Source organism: Pseudophryne corroboree, chromosome 4 (genome assembly GCF_028390025.1).
Source record: "Pseudophryne corroboree isolate aPseCor3 chromosome 4, aPseCor3.hap2, whole genome shotgun sequence".
Taxonomy (NCBI): domain Eukaryota; kingdom Metazoa; phylum Chordata; class Amphibia; order Anura; family Myobatrachidae; genus Pseudophryne; species Pseudophryne corroboree.
The window spans coordinates 816,646,509-816,658,877 of record NC_086447.1 but is presented as its reverse complement, the minus strand read 5'-3'; positions in this window follow the sequence as shown (position 1 = coordinate 816,658,877).

Below are 12,369 nucleotides of genomic sequence, written 5' to 3'. Positions count from 1 at the left end.
CAGACACTTGGAGGGAAGTTTGGATTGTAATCCATGTGGTCTGGGAAACAGTAATGGCGGCGCCGGCCACCGGAGACAGGAGACGCCAGGCTGACAGATGCACATCAGACCACGCGGACACAGCGGAGGCCGCGGCTGACGTAATCGCCACTCTGAATGCAGAAGCTCAGGGACGGCGGCGGAGGCTGCGGGAGACGCCATGCCAGATGTATAAGGCGTTACTGTGACTGCGTCCAGAGAGACAGGAGAGGATGCGGGAATGTGCACATCAGGATAACAGATGGGATCCGGTCCTGGAGCGCTGAGCCAGCCTTAGGAGGCATCTGATAGGTAAGAAATGGCGTCCAGATACCCGGATCGTGACAGCACCCCCCCCCCCCTTTAGGAGTGGCCCCAGGACACTTCTTTGGCTTTTGAGGAAACTTGGAATGGAATCTCCGGACCAAGGCAGGAGCATGGACATCAGAAGCATTGGTCCATGAACGTTCCTCAGGGCCATAACCCTTCCAGTCAATAAGATACTTAAGTTGACCGTAACGGTGACGTGAGTCCAGGATCTTGGCTACTTCATACTCAACGCCTCGTTGAGTTTGGACTTTCGGAGTTGGAGGAAGTGAGGAATGAAACCGATTCAAGATTAGCGGTTTCAACAGGGAAACATGGAATGTCCTGGGTATTTTTAAGAAGGGAGGCAACTGGAGTCTGTAAGCAACAGGATTGATGACTTGATCAATTTTAAAAGGACCGATGTAGCGAGGTGCAAACTTCATACTGGGAACTCTTAACCTCAAATTCTTCGTGGATAACCATACCCGATCACCCACCTTGAGAGCAGGAACTGCTCGACGCTTCTTATCCGCAAACTTCTTGTACCTGAACGATGCCTTGAGCAGAGCTGATCGTACGCTCTTCCAGATATTGGCAAACTGATGCAAGGTGATATCCACTGCGGGAACAGAAGTTGCTGGAAGCGGTTGGAACTCAGGGACTTTAGGGTGGAATCCAAAGTTGGTGAAGAATGGTGTTGAAGAAGATGAAGAATGATACTGGTTGTTATGACAGAACTCGGCCCAGGGAAGTAATTGAACCCAGTCATCTTGAGAGGAGGGCACATAGATGCGGAGGAAGGACTCCAAGTCCTGATTCACCCTCTCAGTTTGACCATTGGTCTGAGGATGGTAAGCCGTGGAAAACTTTAGCTTGACTTGGAGGACTTGACATAAACTTCGCCAGAATTTGGCTGTGAATTGAACTCCTCGATCTGAGATAATTTCTTCTGGAAGACCGTGGAGTCGAAAGATCTCTTGTATGAATACTTGAGCCAACTTGGAAGCTGACGGAAGACCGGTAAGAGGAATGAAGTGTGCCATCTTGGTGAACCGGTCAACTACCACCCAGATGGTATTAAACTTGTTGCACATGGGCAAATCTGTAATAAAATCCATCGACAAATGGGTCCATGGTCGACGGGGAACAGATAGTGGAACCAGTTGCCCCGCAGGCGACTGGCGGGATACTTTATGTTGAGCACACTTTGGGCAAGATGCAATAAACTCCAAGACGTCCTTTTTCAGAGTTGGCCACCAATAGGACCTAGAGATAAACTCCAGGGTTTTTTGGATACCTGTATGTCCGGCAAAGCGGGAAGCATGGGCCCAATGCATGAGCTTCTTCCTTAGTGTCGGCTTCACAAAACTTTTCCCTGATGGGGGCGTAGAGTCCATCCCTACCGTGGAGAATGCCAACGGATTTATAATAGGATGCTTGTCTGAAGACTCTGACTCATTTTCTTGCTCCCATGAGCGGGAAAGGGCATCGGCCTTGCGATTCTGAGAGCCCGGACAGAACTGGAGTTTAAAGTCGAACCTGGAAAAGAAAAGTGCCCATCTGGCCTGACGAGGGTTGAGACATTGTGCGCCTTTCAGATATAGGAGGTTCTTGTGGTCTGTAAGGATGGTGATTGAATGAGAAGCTCCCTCCAACAGATATCTCCACTCCTCTAGAGCGAGCTTGATGGCTAGCAACTCCTGGTCGCCAATGGCATAGTTGCGCTCCGCTGGGGAGAACTTCCGTGAGAAGAAACTGCAAGGATGTAAATGGCCATCTTTAGCCCTCTGAGATAACACCGCTCCTACTCCAATGGAGGAGGCATCCACCTCTAAGATGAAAGGAGAGTCGATGTCAGGCTGTTTCAGGACAGGCGCAGAGATGAACCTCTGTTTTAAAAGATGAAAAGCTTGCATGGCTTCTTCAGACCACTTGGACGGGTTTGCACCCTTCTTGGTGAAAGCAGTAATAGGCGCCACAATGGTGGAAAAGTCTCGTATAAACTTTCGGTAATAATTGGCGAACCCTAAGAACCTCTGGACCCCTTTGAGGGTTAAGGGTACCGGCCAATTCTGGATTGCTTGTAGTTTCTCAGGATCCATCTCTAGTCCGGAACCGGACACAATGTACCCTAGAAACGGAATGGACTTGACTTCAAAGACGCATTTCTCTAATTTGCAATAGAGATGATTGACACGGAGACGGGACAGAACCTCCTTTACCCAAAAACGATGTTCCTCTAAATTGTTGGCAAAAATGAGGATATCATCTAGATAGACCACGACATGACGGTATAGAATGTCTCTGAAAATCTCATTGACGAAATGCTGGAAGACATCTGGAGCATTGCTCAATCCGAAGGGCATGACGAGGTACTCATAATGTCCGTCACGGGTGTTAAATGCGGTCTTCCACTCGTCACCCTCATGGATCCGGATGAGATTGTATGCACCTCTCAAGTCCAGCTTTGTAAAGATGGAAGCTCCGCTAACTCTGTCAAAGAGCTTAGTAATCAGGGGTAAAGGATAGCGGTTCTTGATGGTAATGTCGTTCAAACCTCTGTAGTCGATGCACGGCCGCAGACCACCATCTTTCTTTTTTACAAAAAAGAAGCCTGCGCCGGCTGGAGAAGAAGAAGGTCGAATGAACCCCTTTGCTAGGTTCTCTTTAATGTATTCCTCCATAGAATGCGTCTCAGGCAGAGACAACGGATAAGTTCGGCCTCGAGGTGGAACCTTCCCTGGAACGAGATCAATCGGGCAGACCCATTCTCTATGAGGAGGAAGGATATCAGCAGAAGCTTTACTGAACACATCCGTGAAATCTTGATATGGAGGAGGTGGAACATCAGACGACCTGGGGGAGGAAGAACAGACAGGCAACACTTTAAACAAACATGTCTCAGCACAGGAGGGACCCCATGCCAGAATTTGCGTAGTCGTCCAATCAATTGTAGGATTGTGAAGACGGAGCCATGGAAGGCCCAGGACCACAGGATGTGTGGCTCTTGGAATCACTAAAAGTGAAATAAGTTCGGAATGAAGAACTCCCACTCTCAGACGAACTGGTAGAGTCCTTAGAGCAATAACTGTATCAAAAATTTTACTGCCATCCACGGCAGTTAAGGAAAAGGAGGAAGGAAGTCTCTCGGTGGGTAGGGACCACCGTTTAACATAGGCTTCGGTAATAAAGTTCCCAGCTGCTCCGGAATCCAGGAGGGCAATGACGTTCTGATAACGTTGAGCAACTTGAAGCGAGACTGGGAGATTACAATCTTGAGGAGATGGAGAGGAGATCATTACTCCTAGCCGGCCCTCTCCTTGGCGAGCTAGGATTTGGAGTTTCCCGGACGTTTGGGACAGGCATTAATAGTGTGAGACGGAGCTGCACAATACAGACAGAGAGACTCAGAGAGACGTCTTCGGCGCTCAGCAGGAGTTAAACGGGAACGGCCAATTTGCATGGGTTCATCTTTAGTTGGTGACAGTTGGCGAGGAGGAGGAGCAGAAGATTTTGGAGCAGATGATCTTCCACGCTCAGTTGCTCTCTCTCTGAAACGTAAGTCAACTTTCGTACAAAGTGAGATTAGCTCATCTAACTTGGAGGGTAAGTCTCTGGTAGCTAACTCATCTTTAATACGCTCGGATAAACCATGCCAGAATGCAGCATACAGGGCCTCGTCGTTCCATGCCAGTTCAGATGCCAGAACCTGGAACTGTATAAGATATTGTCCTACAGTACGTGATCCCTGGCGTAAACGGAGAATCTCAGACGAAGCTGAAGTTACCCGGCCTGGCTCGTCGAAGATGCGCCTGAATGTTGACACGAATGCAGTGTAAGAAGATAGCAGGGTGTCGGACCTCTCCCATAACGGTGATGCCCAGTCGAGGGCTGAGCCACTGAGAAGAGAGATGATGTAGGCAATTTTTGTACGGTCACTGGGAAAATTGCCAGGTTGTAGCTCAAACTGAATCTCACACTGGTTGAGAAATCCCCTGCAGAATCTTGGAGATCCGTCAAATTTTGCTGGCGTTGGAAGATGAAGACGTGGAGCAGAAACGGGTAAGGTGGGTGGGGTTATAGTTGGAGTCACTGTGGTTGACGCCCCAGATGCGCCTGATCCACGGAGAGTTGTCTGAATCCCATCCAGCCGAGTAGAGAGATCCTGGAGACAGCGGATGATGTGGCCCTGTGCAGCCTCCTGATGTTCAAGTCGGGCTGCCAGTTCTTGCATCGGCCTGGCCGCTTGATCCTGGTCTCCGGCTGGATTCATTTGGTCAGTGCTTACTGTCACAACTGAGGGCCTAAGCTGACGGAAGGCAGCCTCAGTTGTAGGGGCTGAGATGTACCGGAACCTGGGAGGTTGTATCAGACCCCTGGACATGTAAGTAACATGAAGAGAAACCGCCCGAAGGCGTGACCATGACAACTTGAGTAAAAGTCAATGATATTTATTTATGACAAACTCCATGCATCACAGTAGCAGTAAAAAGAAACATAAAAATCAGCAGAGAAATAATAATACAGTTCCTGGGTACTACAGGGTGGCAGGGGCCACAGAGCTCTGGTGGTATGAGACAGTTCTTATTATCTGCAAGTTGGAAAGTCCTTACCAGGCTCAACTGTAGCAATGAGGAAAGCCCAGGGTCGTACCAGCTGGTGTTCCAGGGAAAGCTGGACTGCTGTAAATAAAATAGCTGCTGTGGGTACTGGTTAGAACCAGACAGGTGTTGGCACGGAGTGGATACTGGCTGGAACCAGTTAAATAATAAATAAAGCTTGAGAGCGATGCAATATAGATGAAATGTAGAATTTGAGAGCGGAGAAATAATAATACCGGTGGAGAGTGGTAAACTGCAGAAAGGACACCGGCCCTTTAAGAGAAGCTGTACACTGCTGGAAGCTGAGCTGGAAGCAGGTGATGTTGTAGCTGGAAACAGGTGAGTCCAGAATGGATCGGAGAGTCAGGCTACACCGCAGATGGAATGCTGGTGCGGGTCTCTATAGCAGAAGTCTGGAGACAGGAGCTGGAACCTGGAAGACAATCACAGGAGAGAGACAAACTGGAACTAGGTTTGACAACCAAAGCACTGACGCCTTCCTTGCTCAGGCACAACCTATTTATACCTGCAGCAAGGAAGGCATTGGCTAGGCAATTATGCAAATTAATAATACTGACAACGGATTGGTAGGAAAGATCAGCTGACAGAATCCAAGATGGCTGCGCCCATGCAGACACTTGGAGGGAAGTTTGGATTGTAATCCATGTGGTCTGGGAAACAGTAATGGCGGCGCCGGCCACCGGAGACAGGAGACGCCAGGCTGACAGATGCACATCCGACCACGCGGACACAGCGGAGGCCGCGGCTGACGTAATCGCCACTCTGAATGCAGAAGCTCAGGGACGGCGGCGGAGGCCGCGGGAGACGCCATGCCAGATGTATAAGGCGTTACTGTGACTGCGTCCAGAGAGACAGGAGAGGATGCGGGAATGTGCACATCAGGATAACAGATGGGATCCGGTCCTGGAGCGCTGAGCCAGCCTTAGGAGGCATCTGATAGGTAAGAAATGGCGTCCAGATACCCGGATCGTGACAATATTTATAACACATATATATTGTTATAAATATCTGCTTTGTATTATTGTAATCATTCTTGTAGTTGAAATGCATCCACATCTAGATGGGAGGCAGTGAAAGTGCTGCCTCCCACTGACTAGAGTAAAGTGTGTGTAGCGGTAGGCGGGCAGGGGGCGGGACTAAGACGTGGGCACTAAAAGCCCATTAAAAATATGAGGAGAAGCGGCACTACTACATCTGCCTCATTGATGGGGCCGTGCCGTCAACCCACATCAAGGCACGCCCCTGGGCAGCGCTGACAGGGGCGGACTGCTAGCTGATCCCTTGGCATTCACTCCGGGGTTCAAGGTGCCGCCGGACCTGCAGCTGCTTGGATGTCCTCTACTCCAGCTCCGCAGACTTGACGCCCTCTTCTCACCAGCCACAGACCGCTCCCTGCAGCTGGCGGTCTCCCTCGCCGGTAACCTGGTCGTTGCAGTGAAGAGGGCGACAAAGGTGGGTTGCCGGCTGCTGCTGGGGGGGTAGGAGGGTTACCGTCTGCATCAGAGGAAAGCCAGTGCTGGGGGAGAGAGGGGGGCTGCCAGCCGCTGCAGGGGGGAGAGAGAGAGAGGAGTAGCCGGCTGGTGCAGGGGCAGGGAGAGGGGGGTTGCGACCTGCTGCAGGGGGGAGAGATAATGGTTGCCAGCTGTTGCAGCGGGGAGAGAGGGGATTTGCTGCAGGGGGAAGAGAGGGGATTTGCCAGCTGCTGCAGGGGGAAGAGGGGATTTGTTGGCTGCTGCGGAGGGGTGTAGGGTGGGGGAGGGTTGCCAGCTGCTGCAGGGGGAAGAGGGGATTTGTTGGCTGCTGCAGAGGGGGGTAGGGTGGGGGAGGGTTTCCAGCTGCTGAAGGGAGAAGAGGGGATTTGTTGGCTGCTGCGGAGGGGGGGGGGGTTGCCAGCTGCTGCAGGGGGGAGAGAGGGGATTTGCTGGCTGCTGCGGAGGGGGGTGGAGGGTTGCCGGCTGATGTGGGGGAAAGAGCCGCTGCTGGGGGAGAGGGCAGAGAGAGGGGCTGCCGACGCTGCTGTATATTGTGGCGGGGGCGTATTTGCGGGCTGGGTGTCAGCTACTTATGTGTGCGGTGCAGTGTGGCAGGAGGAGATGGTGCAGTGTGGCAGGAGGTGGTGGTGCAGTGTGGCAGCAGGTGTCAGTGCAGGTGGGTGCAGTGTAGCAGGGGGTGTCAGTGCAGGTGGATGCAGTGCAGCAGGGGGTGTCAGTGCAGTTGGATTCAGTGCAGCAGGGGGTGTCAGTGCAGGTGGGTCCAGTGTGGCAGGAGGTGGCAGTGCAGGTGGGTCCAGTGTGGTAGGGGGTGTCAGTGCAGCAGGGGGTGTCAGTGTAGGTGGGTTCAGTGTGGCAGTGCAGGTGAGCGCAGTGTGGCAGGGGATAGTCAGACCCACCTCCATGTGTGCCTCCCAGGCACTGACCTCACCGCACGTCACTGAAAACGGAAACCCGACCACGCACTGAAAGGGGTCCCATGTTTTCACATGGGACCCCTTTCCCCGACTGCCAGGACCCCTCCTGACTACCGTCAAAGAGGGTCCCTTCTGCCAATCAGGGAGCGCCACGTCGTGGCACCCTCCTGATTGGCTGTGTGCTCCTGTAGTGTCTGTGAGGCAGCACACGCCAGAGATACAATGTAGCGCCTATGCGCTCCATTGTATCCAATGGTGGGAACTTTGCAGTCAGCAGTTGACCGAAAGTAACCTCACCGCTGACCGCAAAGTTCCCACCATTGGATACAATGGAGCGCATTGGCGCTACATTGTATCTCTGCCGTGTGCTGCCTCACAGACACTACAGGAGCACACATCCAATCAGGAGGGTGCCACGACGTGGCGCTCCCTGATTGACAGAAGGGACCCTCTTTGACAGTAGTCAGGGGGGGTCCTGGCAGTCGGGGAAAGGGGTCCCATGTGAAAACATGGGACCCCTTTCAGTGCGTGGTCGGGTTTCCGTTTTTTTGTTTTGCCAAGTACGTGGATTATACAAAGAACAGAAGGTACACTGGATTATGTGAGTATAATTTTTGTCACAGGTACCCCTAGGATTCTACATGGAGAAGAGGACCGAGCCTCGTGTGAACATAGGTAAGTATGTATGTTTGGAGGTGTGCATGTATGTAATAAACTTATACTGTCACAGTGTTTGTGTCCTGTTTTTTTGGGGGTATTTTTTTAGTAGTAGTACTACAGGTACCAGCGGGCCCGGTTTTCCACCGCATGCTGCTACTTGTGGTTCTCCAAGTACCAGCTTGCGGGGGAGGCTTGCTGGGACTTGTAGTACTGCTACTAAAAACAATATTCACATTTTTATCAAAAGGCTATCAGCCCCCCATCCGCCGCCCTTGGATGGGGGGGACAGCCTCGGGCTTCACCCCTGGCCCTTGGGTGGCTGGAGGGGGGGGGACCCTTGATTTAAGGGGTTCCCACTCTTCCAGGGTACCCCGGCCAGGGGTGACTAGTTGGGTATGTAATGCCAGGGCTGCCGGGACCAGTATAAAAGTGTCCCCCGGCTGTGGCATTATGTACCTGGCTAGTGGAGCCCGGTGCTGGTTTCAAAAATACGGGGGACCCCTACGCTTTTTGTCCCCCGTATTTTTGGAACCAGGACCAGGCGCAGAGCCCGGTGCTGGTTGATTAAATATGGGGAAACCCCTGTAATTTTTTCCCCCATATTTTTTCAACCAGGTCCGACTCAAAGAGCCCGAGGCTGGTTTTGCTTAGGAGGGGGGACCCCACGCATTTTTTTCCTGAAAATTTAACACTTTCTTACCCCTTCCCACTGATAAACATGCACGGATCTCATGGATCCGTGCATGCCTATCAGAACACGGTAAAAAAAAGCAGGTCTGTTTTAAATCTGCTTTTTTTTACGATTTGTATTTTTTCACGGCAGTGTTTGGCTATTGCCGGCAGTGTTTGTGAAATAGGATTTTTAGTAAATTACCGAGTTGTATGAAATAACAGGCGTATTTGACCGATGGTGTATTCATTCGTATTTTTTTCCTTTGACTTCCAAAAAAATACGAATGCCCTCATCACTGCCGAGATTTCAGTTTAGTAAATTCCCAAGATGACACTTTGAAGAAAAAACACCATCTCGGTCAAAATCGGGAGCTTAGTAAATATACCCCTCTCTATCTACATATAGAGCTCAAAGCCCCTTTTTTCTAATATCATCTACAACTGGTCCCAATAGCTTTAGCCTTGTCTGATTAATTAATTGAGGGCAATATTCCCAATAAAGCTAGATCAATTTTCGCCATTACAATTTTCTTGAGCTAAATAGGACTCACCTAGACATTACATACATATAACGCATATAGGGGGTCATTCCGAGTTGTTTGCTCGCTAGCTGATTTTAGCAGCATTGCACACGCTAGGCCGCCGCCCTCTGGGAGTGTATCTTAGCATAGCAGAATTGCTATCGAAAGGTTAACAGTTCAGCAATTAAATATTTCCCTGCAGTTTCTGAGTAGCTCGAGACTTACTCCTACACTGCAATCAGCTCAGGCCGTTTCGTTCCTGGTTTGACGTCACAAACACGCCCTGCGTTCGCCCAGCCACTCCCCCGTTTCTCCAGACACTCACGCGTTTTTCCCTGACATGCCTGCGTTTTTTAGCCAACGCCGGGAAAACGCTGAGTTACCACCCAGAAACGCCCCTTTCCTGTCAATCATTTACTGAACACCAGTGCGACTGAAAAGCGCAGCAGAAGCCACAGCAAAACAGATAAGTTTTTAGTAAAATAACTAAGCGCATGCGCTCTGCGTACCTTGCGCATGCGCAGTAAGCGACTAATCGCAGTATAGCGAAAATCGGCAACGAGTGAACAACTCGGAATGACCCCCATAGGGCAGTATTGGATGAATGGACTCCTTAATATCAGCACAAATGCATTTAGTAATGATAGATCGGATGGATAACAATTATTCATATAAACTGGTTAACAGCAGCAGTTTTGTCAATTAAATGGTGAAAAGGCCATGGGGGTGATTCAGACCTGATCACTGGGTTGCTAACTTTGCTGTCCTGCGATCAGATAGTCGCCGTCCCAGGGGGAGTGTAAATTCGCCGTGCAAGTGTGCGATCCCATGTGTACGCCGAGCTGCAAAAATCCACTGTGTGCAGTCTCTGCGCAGCCCAGGACTAAAGGTGCATACACACGGTGAGACCGTGTGTATGCACCTTTACTCCTACAGTTGTACTTGGGTACGTCTGCCTTTTTCCGGAAAACTCCCAGTAAACAGTCAGTTACCACCCACAAACGGACTCTTCCTGTGAATCACCTTGCAAACGCCCGTTCGAATCCTGTCGCTGACCGGCAAAGCCCATTGTTGTTGGCCGACACGCGTGCGCATTGCTTTGCATGCGCAGTAATTACCTCATCCCCCGCTGTGTGAAAACACACAGCAGCGATCAGGTGTGAATGACCCCCCTGTATTTGTTTGCATTCACACAATTTTTACACATAAATATCCAGTTCAACTTGAATGGTGCAATTGGTACTATCTAGAAACACCACCTATATTTCACTGTTAAGTCATCTGTAAATAGAAAAAGTACTGTAGTTTAGATACTTTTATGACAATAAATAATTAGAAAACAAGGTTATTGATCTTTAGTGGGCTCCACAGAGAAGGAGTCTTAAGGGGGTACTCACGGAGCGATCGCTGCTTAAAATCTAAGCAATTTGACTAGATTGCTTAGATTTTAAGCACGATCATTCCGTGTGTACCCCTCACAGCGATAGCGATGCGCAGCCAATCTAGCAGGTCGCTTATTTCACCCGCTGGGTGACATGAGCGCCCCCCCCCCTCGTCTCCCCCCGCACGCTCAGCACACATCGCGCTGTGCTGAGCGGCGGGAGAGATGTGTGCTGAGCAGTTCGCTCAGCACACATCTCTCCCGCATCGGCCAGTGACCTTTATATTGCGATCGGCTGTGCGAATGGATTCTTCGTTAAATCCATCGCTCAGTAACGATCTGCTTTGTACCCGTACAACACGCCTGCGCAGTAGTGACCTGATCACTGCACTGCAAAAAACGTCAGCGTGCGATCAGGTCGGAATGATCCCCATGTGCACAGCAGGTGGGGCAGATATACCATGTTCAGAGAGAGTTAGATTTGGGCGGGTTATTTTGTTTTTGTGCAGAGTAAATACTGGCTGCTTTATTTTTACACTGCAATTTAGATTTCAGTTTCAACACACCACACCTTAATCTACTCTCTCTACACATTATACCTGCCCCCCCCCCCCCCCCCCCCCCCTCCCCCTGCAGTGCACATTTTTTTGCCAGGCTGCTAACAAATTTGCTGCTACGGTCAGGTTTGAATTACCCCCAAAGTCATTTTGTACTTAAGGAGCCTGCACACTACACGCATCAAGTGTCTGTTTTTTCCTTTATTGCTCCTCTTCCCGATGTCACATCGTTTTCATACATACCTCAGTTTCTTTCTGGGTCAACAAGCTATACAATAGTTAAAACGCAACACAAATTCATCCAGTAGTTTTTGCATGATACTGGAACAAACAGATAGGCAAAATTCTGATTTATTTTTTTTTCATCTCCATACTTCATAAACAGTCCCTAGAAGAATACTGCTCAAAAAAAAAATGCTTTGTACAGACAGTTTTATTACATGGGGGTATATTTACTAAGCTCCCGATTTTGACCGATTTGGTGTTTTTTCTTCAAAGTGTCATCTCGGGAATTTACTAAACTAAAATCTCGGCAGTGATAAGGGCATTCGTATTTTTTTGGAAGTCAAAGAAAAAAAATACAAATGAATACACCATCGGTCAAATACGCCTGTTATTTCATACAACTCGGTAATTTACTAAAAATCCTATTTCACAAACACTGCCGGCAATAGCCAAACACTGCCGTGAAAAATTACAATTCGTAAAAAAAAGCAGTTTTAAAATAGACCTGATTTTTTTTACCGTGTTCTGATAGTGATGCACGGATCCATGAGATCCATGAGATCCGTGCATGTTTATCAGTGGGAAGGGGTGGGAAAATGTTAAAAAAATTAAAAAAAAAATGCGTGGGGTCCCCCCTCCTAAGCAAAACCAGCCTCGGGCTCTTTGATCCGGTCCTGGTTGTAAAAATATGGGATAAAAAAATTACTGGGGTTCCCCCATATTTAAACAACCAGCACCGGTCCTGGTGCAAAAAATACGGGGGACAAAAAACGTAGGGGTCCCCCGTGTCTTTTGAACCAGCACCGGGCTCCACTAGTCAGAGAGATAATGCCACAGCCGGGGGACACTTTTATCTTGGTCCCTGCGGCCCTGGCATTAAATCTCTAACTAGTCACCCCTGGCCGCGGTACCCTGGAGGAGTGGGGACCCCTTAAATCAAGTGGTCCCCCTCCTCCAGCCACCCAAGGGCCAGGGGTGAAGCCCGAGGCTGTCCCCC